We start from the raw sequence: 12,349 nt of genomic DNA on the forward strand, positions 1-12,349 counted from the left end.
TTTCAGATAATTCTTTCTTTCATTTTACTCCTTTCACATATGCAATTTATAATACATTATATACAACATTAATTACTGCCAATTCGATACATTAATTTTCTGTTTTATTTTTTTAATTTCCAAACCAATATTTATTTTATTAAATATGTTACATTTCCATACATCTCAATATATTGTTATGTATTGTGAATATATTATATGATAATATGTATGTGTATTCCTCAGATAACTCAGATTATCAACAGGAGCAATCACTTACCTTCAATTGCTCAGATGTGGGCGCCAGTCTTTATATGATGACATGTTAAAATTAACTGATTTGCCTCTCTATATTTATACTAGTTACTCTCTTAGCATCTAAGTGAGTAGCCCAAGAATATAATATATTTGTCTCATTAGTTGTTTTTAGTATTTTAAAGGCCAACAAGACACAGCTTCTATAATAAATGTGACAATGTCGTTTTAATAAATTTTACCATTTTTTATAGTAGGCAGTAGGCAAGCCAAAATGTCTGGACAATTTCCAAAGTGACAAATGTTTGAGAACCACCGAAATTAATTTACTTAATATATCGTAAATTAAATTTTGTTTTGTTTAATATTACATTAAATTCTACGATTACAAATTAAATAAAACAAAGATAAATCTTGATTTATGCTGTTCATAACACAGTTGCCTGCGGTAATGATTAATTAAATAAAGAGAAACCGTTTATTTGGAGAATTTCAACAGGTATCTAAATATTCTGCTGCTTCTCTCCAACATAATATAATCTCATATCTTATTATTGGAAATTTTGGTTGTAACATTTTGAGAGTTGTCTATTTTATACTACACGTTGGTTTTTACTACTTTATAAAGTGATCTTCCCACATAGTCTCCAAAAATCATTATAAACAAAATTGTTACAGCCACCTAGCTTGAGAATTATCCCATGTTCATTATTCATGGATTATTTTATGTATATTAGGTTCGCCCATTGAAGATAATATATCCCAGTGAAAGAAAATAAAGGAGTACTGTTAAGGAGGGAACGCATTAGGTGGTCGCGGTCCCGTCGCATCGCGGACCTTCTGAGCTAATTGTAAGCTGATCGCGGTCTTTTACAAAATCTGTCGCACACAATCCTGCTCGCGCTCTCCTTTAGATAGTTGCTTTATTGTTTTAATAGTTATGAAAATGAGTTCTATGGAAGAAGTATTTTTATTGGCTCTTCTATGGCCTCCCGGGATTCTTTGGAAAATATCGGTGGAGAACGCGATGCGAGCGAGACGAGTTCGGGAATGTCTAGTGCGAAACATGGGAATGAACTTCACCGCGCGCGATCGAGACTAGCATGGTCCGCGATGCGACGGGACCGCGACCGCCAAATGCGTTCCCTCCATTATACAGCAATTTTGGAGGACGTTATGCTAGATTCTTGTAAGTCTATTAAGTTTTCTATAAAACAACTCCCGTTCTTAAATTCATGCCACTGTTTCTCGAAGACAAGAAGTTAAAGAAATTGAAGAATTTAGAAAATAGCAATTTATTAAATGCTGGGATTTTCTGCACAGCAGCAAAGTGCTTGCTCTTGGAAGTGCACCTTTGTATTTAAGGTCTATTTTCATAGTCAGATATTAAGCCTAAACGTACCGTTTTGGTATTTCCCTTTTTAATTTGCATTTGCATGTTTGAAAATATTAAATGTCTGGAAATCTAAAAACAAGACAGTAAGATTCGGTTTTCACCACTAATTTAAGCATGAAAAACTATCTTATGAGTTACTTGCTTAGTACATTTTCGAATAGAAAGATAATAATTACAGGCTTTAGAGGTTCCAAAGTTTGGATCCTAAATAACATTTATTAATGGAACCCTGGGCTATATTTCGAGCAAATATAAAATTTAATTTTCTTTCTACCTTATTAAGGGCCCCATATTCTCTAAATAGAGTTTTCCGCAAAGACAAATAATTTCAAACATTTAATAACTGAATAAAAAAACGATCAAACCATCAAGGTTTTAGGTACTGAAATCTATGAAAATACTAACTTTTTCATATATAACTCCACATGTAAATATTCTTATAACATTTACTTGCTTAGTCCCACATATAAAATTGTTTACTTTTATTTATAAGTACGTGAAAAGAATTCTTAAAATGAGAGGTTAGGTTAACAGAAAACGCATGTTTTACAAACGCTTTTTTTAGTTATTATTTTATTTGGGAAAATTTAAATGGTAACAATGAATAAACAAAACATCAAGGATTTTATTTTTGTGCTTACTTTTGTTCTACACGTTTTACTTTTCAAGATTTCAGTACCTAAACATGCCAGAAATTTCACCATTTCTCGGCCAGGGATATGGCCACCTTAAGCACATAAGGATCAATTTCTTTTAGTTGTTTCCAACGTTAATAAAGAGCAGAGGACATGATATAATACATTTTCCAATGCATAATAGTGTAAATAACGTTTTAAGTAAACATTTTCCACATAAAATAATTTCAATAATATTACTTCCGAAGTTCTTCATAGTGTTGATGGAGATTTTAAGAAAGGAATATTACGAGTATGTGCTCAACAAAATGGCAGATATTTTGAAAAATTTATATTATATACGTTCTTATATAGGTATACGTTATTGTTTTTCTAATAATTTTGTATTATTTGTTATTATTAATTGTTTTACGATTAGCACTTACGCATTTTTAAGCTCATATGCTGACTTAATATTATCAGATTTTCATGAAAATTGTGTTTTCATTGACAATAAATTTATTTACATGTTCTCGTAGCTTTTTCCAATATCAGGTGTCCAAAATTTACGCAAAATTTGAATGCACCATTTGTGAAGTAAAGTATTGCCAAGAAAAAAAAACACTTATTATTATTAAAAATGGGGGGCTACACGTTTCATTGTTGAGCAAAATTTAAAATATAATGGTAAGGTATGGCAGCTACAGTTCGCAATTTTCGTATAAAATATGGTTGGATTTAACTTCATCAACTGTGAAGAAATTAATTAAAAAATTTAACGAGACTGGATCAATTAGTGATCTTAAAGACTCTGGCCGTCCTTCAACAAGTCCTTCAACATAAAATATCGAAGCAGTTCGTGAGAGTGTTGCTGAGATCCAGGAATATTAATTCAGCACCATGGCCTTGGACATTTCGAGAAGCTCTCTGCAGCTTATTCTCACAAAGATTTGCATCTTCATGCTTACAAAGTTCAATTGACTCAAGAACTTTGGCCTACTGCGACTGATTGTTGAGAAGCAAATTCATTCACAACGTGTCACTGTTTTGTGCAGATTTTGAGCTGCTGACATCATCGGACCCTAGTTTGAAAATACGGCTGGTCAGGCAAAAACAGTTAATGGTACTCGCTATCGCGACACTACAATCCAGTTTTTTGTGCCTAAATTGCAAGATATGGATGTAGAAGACATGCAGAGACGATGTCACATGTCATTCAGCCCGAGAAATAATTCAATTACTGCAAGAGTCATTTCCTGGTAGTGTAATTTCGCGCTGTGGGGATCAGAACTGGCCGATCAGATCATCCGATTTCATGCCAATAAAAAACCTGGGTTTTCCCTCAAAATTACTTCTTGCCTGAATTTTTGGACACCTTTTATTTAGGTAACTTTTACGTTACAAAATGTTCAAACAATATTTTCACACTTACAAGTAGCAACAAGGAATATGAAAATGTCCGAATAATTCGAAGTTATCATAGGGCTTCGTTATAAAAAAATTAAAATATCCGTGACTGAAATCTTTGATTTTCTGAAATCTGATACTTCATAACATTTTTAGTTTCTAAGGTTTTTAATATTTTTGAGGATATAGGAAACACAACTTTTTAATGTCAAATAATATCGAAACAGAGTGTTTAGGCCCAATATCTGTTTATCAAAGTAGGCCTTGAATTTGGAAATTAAAATAAATACTATATGAAAAAATTAAGTTCGGTAACGTCCAGAATGAATAGGACACCCTGCATAATTGAAATAATTTTAAAATATGAAAAAATATTGTTATGAAAATTTTATATAAAATATTTGTTTTGTGTGACGTTGATGTGGTTTTAATAAATTTAATTTAATTTAATTTAATTTAATTTTGTGTATTGAGTATTGTTTTGTATTTTGATTTTGTTCCTATAATTACTTTTTATTTTTATTTAGATTAACTGTAAATTGTTTAATACAAACCTTTATTTTATTCACCTCGTATATTAAAATTTTTTGTCCCTTGCTAGCTATCACTCAGATATTTGTTTTAATTTGAATCTCAGGAGTCGGTTCTGTATCATTTATTCATAAACTCGTTCATTCATAAACTCGCAATATGCAGCACGCCAGAAAATAGAGTTTGAACAATTTTATACAATATTTATTTAAATTCATTAAGATTATAAGAAAACAAAATTTTCAACTGGTTGGCTTTAAATCAGAAATAACTTCGTATAAATGAATTTTTTTAAGTTGAACAATCAGAAAGAATATTTTGGGTTTTCTGTACCTTTCCTTATCCTACAACAATTTTTACAATACAAGGACTGGGTATTTTTCCTTTTTATTTTCAAAAATTTTTACTGTTTTAATTCTGATTGATACTACCTTAACCACTCGCCCGTGTATTGTATTGCATATCTTAAAATTATACAAATTTAATTCACCTGATTTGACGTTTAGAACTAAGATGGCCTTCCCTTTTAAGCACTTGTGGTGAGTTCATTTAATATTAGAGTTTTTAAAGCTAGTTTTTTTGGATTGCTAGTATGTAAATTTGTGCAGGTAAATCCTGTTATATTAATTTTCCCTTTTCTAAGGTATACTGTATTAATACTTTGTTATTTGTAAGCTATAGCCATGAATTAATACTTTAGTGCAATTTATTTTTCTAATTTTTAGGTACCTGTTGGTTACTGGGTACTTCTTTCCTTATTGGAAATGCTGACGATGTCTGTTGTACCATTTATGGGCCACTGGAATACCTCTCCGGATACTGCCTGATATTTGTTGCAAAATTTTTCTTCACTGTCGACTTTCTTTATGTGGATTTTGAAGACAAACGATTTTCGATGTTACTAGTAAGTTTTAATTTATTTCTTGACTGTTTTTTCTTGAATTATTTAATTTTTGTTGGAGCTACTTCTCCTCTTTAGCTTTTTACCAAAAAAAAAAACAAGCCGTAACTAGTAAATAAACATTTGTTTCTCCTGCTTCTAGAAATTTCCAGTCCTTATATTCCTTTAAGGTCCATTCACATACATTCCAGTCCTTGGGCGTCGTTTTTTCACAACACTTTCACTGCACTTCTTATACCTAATACATTTGTTACAATGTCCTTTTATTTTTAACATATAAATTTATTACTTATTATTAAATATTCCTTATTTTCTGTTCTTTTCTCTAGGTCATTTTCTGGTACTTGTAAAGCCAACTTTAGTTTTGACATTTGTTAAAATTTGATAATAAAATTTCATAATTGACTTCAGTTCATTAAAGATATCTTCTCTACATTTAATTGTTTACCTAATTTATGCATATCAAATTCATCTATGAATATTGAGCTGTTTTTTGATACATGTCACTCTGATTTTATATTATGTTTTCTCATAGTAATTCTTGTGAACAAGTGTCGCTGTCATGCATTCTTTTAAAAATGTATTTTATATTTGTGAATTAAATTTAAAATTATCAATTTAATACTATGTGATATCCTTTATAATTACTTCTTTTATACTCAGAGTCTTTATATTAACAATTTTATGCTATTTTATTGTTTGCTATTTCAATATTAAATTTTATTTTTGAACTAAAGTTCAGTCAGGTAAATTTTCAATCGTGATTTCGGTTTACTACATTTTCAATTCATTACAATATATATATTTGCTGTAACTTTTGATTGAAACTCTTGCATTTTTATATTATCAAAGCTATGGAAGAACCCCTCATGTGCTATTTATTTCCCTTTGGAGCGAAAACTTCATTGACGAATTTCTGTAGTCAAATAATTTTCTTTTTTTAATGTTAATTTTTGCAATAAATCTGAAAACACTTAATATTTCAGAAACAGTTGAAGATAGGTGTAGGAACATGAAATATGTCTAGAATTTTCTCAAGAATCCAAAAATTGAATAATATACAGGGTGTACAAAATAAGAAAGTTCGTATTGATCACTGCGACATACTCTGTATAAAAAAATGCACAATTAAAAATACCAATCGATGTAACCGAGCGTTTTTTCGAACACGCCCCCATTCATTTATTATTGAATTTATTCCATTTGGCTGATACACACTGTATCTTAATTTCTCTTAAAATCGATTTAAAAAACAAAACTTACTCAAAAAACGTACTTAATCATTCACTGTTATCTGAGTTATTCAGCACTGCGCTTTAAAAATATTGGTTAAATTAAATGTGACATCATTGAAACAAGCGAGCTTAATCACTGTAATTTAAATATTTCGGAGCCGGTGGCGTACGTGTGACAGACAATACGTCAATTAAGTTAATTGTGGCATCCGTGGTTAATTAACAATAACCAGTAACAATGGGGATTGCAGTTTCTGGTAGCTATGGTAACATGCTACCTACTACATTCCTATATGGGGTGGCCCGCTCTAAATTAGGAGGTGCTGGATATTCATTTTCGAATTACGAATTACAAAATTGCGAATTTACTTTGTAAAGATTTTTTGCCATGCCTTGTTCCTAGAATTATTAAAGCTCGAAAATATTTATGATGGTTCTAAGTCTACGTGTTTTTAATAGATACTAGGAGTTGAAATTTTAAAGATAGATCAATGTAAACTTTCTCGAAATAAAAATTTAACACTTTCTTTAATTGTCTATGAAATCCCGGTCCGAGGCCTGCAATAGTTAATTAACAATTAACTTTATAAAAAAAGTTCTCTTGGGAACAAAGAGGCGTAGGCGATTTCTCTTTTTTTAAAATTTCCTTAACAATAAGCTCTATTTAATGCAAAAAGAGTGAATTTCCGAGCGCCTTTTGCCTGACCCTGGGATATAGCTTTTTGCAATAATAATGCGCAATTTTTGAAAACTGATATTTCCGCGTTCGACATTTATTTTACAGTTAACAAATTAGAGAAAAACGACATTAGGTACCTTAAATTGTAGGTAATTTAATTGCCTACAACATAAAATGTCTAATTTTCCGATAGCTCGTCTAGATTTTCGTGGGCAGTGAAAAAAGTAAAAAAACACGTAAATTTGCCACTTATTTGTTATTTGCCAACTTAGCGTCACTTCTTTTGAGTTACGTTTTTTTGGTAAACAGGTTTGCTTATACTTTTGAGATCTGTAAGTTTTTCTGTTAACAAAAATAAAAATATTTCGATGTTTAGTTCTACTACTATTAAATGTATTACTACTATTAAACTAAAATTAGATTACAATGAAGAAAAGCTAACAAAACTTAAATTAAGTACATGGAGCTAATTATTTTTTGCTTGTGTGAAGAGATTATATCACCGCTCTCAAATGCAGAGCCACCTGAGAAAAAAGTGTTATAGTTTTAGATGAAACACGTTGTATATAAAACAGTATTGAATTTAATTGCTTGCATTATAATGATGACTTTACAAGAATTAAGTCGTAGATTGGAATATCCTTAGTCGAAACGAATTAAAATGTCTTACGTAGAAAAAATTGAAACAAACATAAATGAAATATATGTATAATATTGAAGTGAGAAAAAGTACAGATTGCAGAAATATTAATAAATACAGGATATTCCGTTAAAATAAACAATTTTTATCTATCAATTTATCAATTGATTTTTCCATGGAAGGTTATGAACGATGCCGAGGGCGAACCTTTATCGGAGACTTTTTTTTCGTAAAGTCAAAAGTAAAGAAGTTTACATGAATGATAAAAGTCCTGTACATTCCTTTAAATAACAAGATAATTATGTTGATTATTTTATTACTGCTAATAGTTCAATTAATTACTTTTTTTATTAGTTGTGAGAGAACACACCTGATTAATATACAGGGTGGGCCATTAGTGTGAGGAAGTAAAATAACTTCCTTGTTATTCATAATACAGAAAAAAGGTTGATATAAAAGTTGTAAATAATCAAAAGATCTAAAGAACAAAATTAATTTGAAACATACAGGGCGATGAGTAAAAACGGGACACGCCAAATATTACATTTTTTAAATGGAACCCCGTATATTTTTAAACATATGAATTTCTGAGAAAATTCTATATATGGCAATTTAAACAGTTTAATATTTTAGTGTTTAATATTTAGGGGTTGCCAAGTTATGTAGAAAATTCTTCAAATTTTGGAAAAAATGTGACATCGAAGTTGTATTAACTTTCAACTACTAACACTTGAAGCAAAAATATTTGACAGAGTTATAGGCAAATGGTAGGCAAAGACTCCTTTATTAGCCAATATCGATATTTTATACAGGGCATTTTTTATAATACAATCATTTTAAAAAAGTTCAAACTTGAATGTCTAAAATTTTTCAAATGGAACACCCTCTATTTTATTGTTCTATTTTATTCACATATCGGCCCACTTCAACTTTTATTAAGTATGTTCTACACCTAAAGTTGTTAGTTTTTAATATATATATACATACATATCTGGAAAAACCTAATTTTTATTATTTTCGGTCGCACGAAATGGCTTTGGAAAAAACTGTCACGTTGCCTCAACTTCTCAGTTCATAATTTATCATTCCATTTCGATTAATTTTATTAGTTAATATTTATTTGTGGTATTCTATAAAACAATAAAAATTAAGTTTTTTCAAAAATGTTGCTATATCTTAAATATTTACAATTTTAGATATAGAACATGCTTAATAAAAGTTGAAGTGAACCGTTATATGAATAAAATAGAACAATAAAGTACAGGGTGTTCCATTTGAAAAACTTTAGAAAATCAAGTTTGAACTTTCTAAAAACGATCGTATTATAAAATATGCCCTGTATTAGATATCGATATTAGCTAATATAGGAGGTTTTCTCTAATATTTGGCTATAACTTTGTCTAATTATTTTGTTACAAGTATTAGTAGCTGAAAGTTAATACAATTTCTTCGAGGTCATGTTTTTTCTAAAATTCGAAGAATTTTCTACATAACTTGGCAACCCCGCACTAAAATGATAAACTGTTTATATGCCATACACAGAATTTTGTCGGAAATCCATATGTTTAAAAATATACAGGGTGTTCCATTTAAAAAATGTAATATTTGGCGTGTCCCGTTTTTACTCATCGCCTTGTATGTTTCAAATTAATTTTGTAGTTTAGGTTTCTTGATTCTGTACAACTTTTATATAAACTTTTTTTCTGTATTATAGTAATAAGGGAGTTATTTTACTTTCTCACACTAATGTCCCACCCTGTATTTTTTAGTTACTTAAACTAATAACAAAAATTAAAACATAAAATTCCACATGCATTGTTTTTTCTAAACGATAACATAAAAACAAATTTTGCAAATAATTCGCATATTATATTTTAGATGCAGAAAATATTGTTTCATTCAGGAAAATAGGTATTATCTTAGTAATATATTTTCATAAATATAACCATTTATAAACAAATATCTACTTCCCTGTAGATGCGTTATTATTACAATACATTTCATTATGTGAAGGATTACATAATCCTGCGTTAGTCGCTGTATTGACAGTTTTGGGCCGAAATTCCAGTAAGTAGGCACTGATTAAATATTATTAGATATTCAGTTACGTATAACAAAATATCTAACCACCATCAGTGTTTAAATGTTAAAACGGACCAGCCCCTTTTTTAATAATAAAACGAATGATTTAATTTAAGCACAGAAAATGAATTTAATTATCTTAGATGAAATTAAATTTATATCAGGTTAGGTACTCCAGTATTGAAATCTATTCAGGGTTATTTGTTAAGTAAAACAATTAAAGTGACCCTTAAGGGAGATAATGCAAAGGAGCCTAAATAAATATTTACAAACCTGCGGCTAAATAACTTTCAAACGATTTTGTATGTAGCAGCGAAACTGACAGCGTCCATATGCAAACAGAAAGGAAGAGATTTTATTTAGACAGAGCACCTCAAAAATAGTTTTGGGTAATAAACTACTCTGAATCGCTTTGATAAATAAAGCAGTTAATATTTTAACATTCTTTGCAATTCAACTATCATGTTTTAAATGAAAGAAATCTCATACATTCCAGGAAGTTTCTTTTGAGCAAATGCATGCAAATAAATAAAAGTCACATTCGTTGGTATTCTTTGGTTTATCAAATGCATTCATATGTATATATCTGCCTAAGTGTATACAAATAATTTTTTTCGTCAAACCCTATACATAGGTGAACAAGAACCAAGGAGATTACAACTTCTTATCTACATTTGCGTCCTAAATATGCTTCTTATTCTACATACAATTCAACATAATTACAATAAAATTTGGAATTCTATTTTTGTTATTACAACTTCTAGATTTTGATATTAAATTCAGCTCAAACTAAATTGATTATATGGAAAACAACAGCAACAACAACTCTGTAGACTAATGCATCAGCACTGAATTGCACCCGCAATATCTAGCAATCAGTTAAGATCATTCGTCGACCTAACTCACCAGGTATGTAGGTACATACCTACCATATTCAAACTTATTATATCTCATCAATATGCCATAAATGAAAAAACCTACGAAAGATCCATTTACTTACGATGTCTTAACTACGGATATGAAATGAGATACATCTACAAATTGATCTAAAAATCAATATCTATACCTATTTTTAAGGTAGGTTTCTAAAAAGATATTCAGAAAAAGTTATTAACGAGCTAATCTCCAATATAATAAATAGCCAATATGAAAATAAAAAATGTGTCTATGTTTTTTTAATCCTAAATCTTGATATGGTAATGACTAATGAATGATATTCTGTTTCAGGCTTTGCAACTGATATGAAGTTTCTTGGAGTCACACTCGATGCAAAGCTAACATGGAATCTCCACTTGGAGAGAAGAATAAAAACGGCGTACATATCCTATGAGCAGTGCCGCATGACCGTTGGTAAAACCCAAGGACATTTAAATAAAGGGGTCTTATTTATTTACATTTCTGGATGATGCCTCGTCTATTCACAGTCTAATTGTATCATTGTTGTCAGCTGTATAATTGTACTGGACATATACTTAATATTTTTATCGCAATTTTCATCACAATTGTGAAAATTATTATTATAGGATAGTATTATTAAATTCTGTACATATTTTTAGCTATTTTTCATTTTTCATATATTTCATGTTTGAAGACTTGGCAACTACGCAGTAATTTGTAGTGTGTTCCGCGTTCGTTCTGCCGTGGTTGGCAGAATATGGCGTCTCTTGTTAGAAAATAGTTGTGATTTTAGTAAGTGAAACGTGATTAGTATTTTTGATAAACTTTTAAGGTGTGAATATGGTTAGACAGTGCAGAATTTGTAAGAAATTGGATTATAAACATCCACATCTATCCTTCCACAGGTAAGCAAGCGTACTTGAAGGTAACTTTGGAATGTATATGCAACTCTGGCCATTGTCGTGCTTGTAGGTAACTTTTATTTGAATAACGGCAAAATTTTATAAAACTGTCTTTTGTTTTTTTTTTTTAATTTTTGCTGAGGTAGTAAGAAAACAATAATATGGACCATTTTTGGCCATTAAAATCAAAGGAAAATGCTGCACCACAAATAGGTTACAGACATTATTTATTTTTAATATATTTATAGGTAGTTCAATGTTATCCCTTATACCCAACATTACAAGTTTTAATCATTCATCATTTTCAATTTCCTCTTCGACAAAAACCTTTTCAAAAATATATTTACAATTTTACTAAATGCACAAGCATAAAAACTGAATAAATACAACAGCAAAAATATGGTGGTGAGTTCACTTTTATATAAAAAATGCCGAAGATGCAGTCAACTGAAAGTTGCATTCATTCAACCATATTGATGTTCTCCTTTGGGAATATATTATGTCTCATTGAAAGTTTGCCTCAGTATTCGAAAAGTGAAATGTGAATGTTTTTAGGATGCCTGGGGATGGTGCAACAAGAAAGAAATGGTTGCAGTTATGGGGATTCCAAGAATTTATAAAAATATTATATCTGTGTATCTTATAAAATTGAAATATATTGACTTAGGACTATAAAATATTTTATTTTGACCCTTCCAAAACGTACGACATTGGAGATGTACTCGCGCGCATCAGTTGGATGAAAATGAAGCCCTCTGCTTTCCCCTTGCCTAGCTTCACCCAACATATGAGACAGACTGTGGCATGCCTAATCCCCTTTATTTTAATGTC

The sequence above is a fragment of the Anoplophora glabripennis genome, unplaced genomic scaffold (assembly GCF_000390285.2).
Source record: "Anoplophora glabripennis isolate ALB-LARVAE unplaced genomic scaffold, Agla_2.0 scaffold433, whole genome shotgun sequence".
NCBI lineage: Eukaryota > Metazoa > Arthropoda > Insecta > Coleoptera > Cerambycidae > Anoplophora > Anoplophora glabripennis.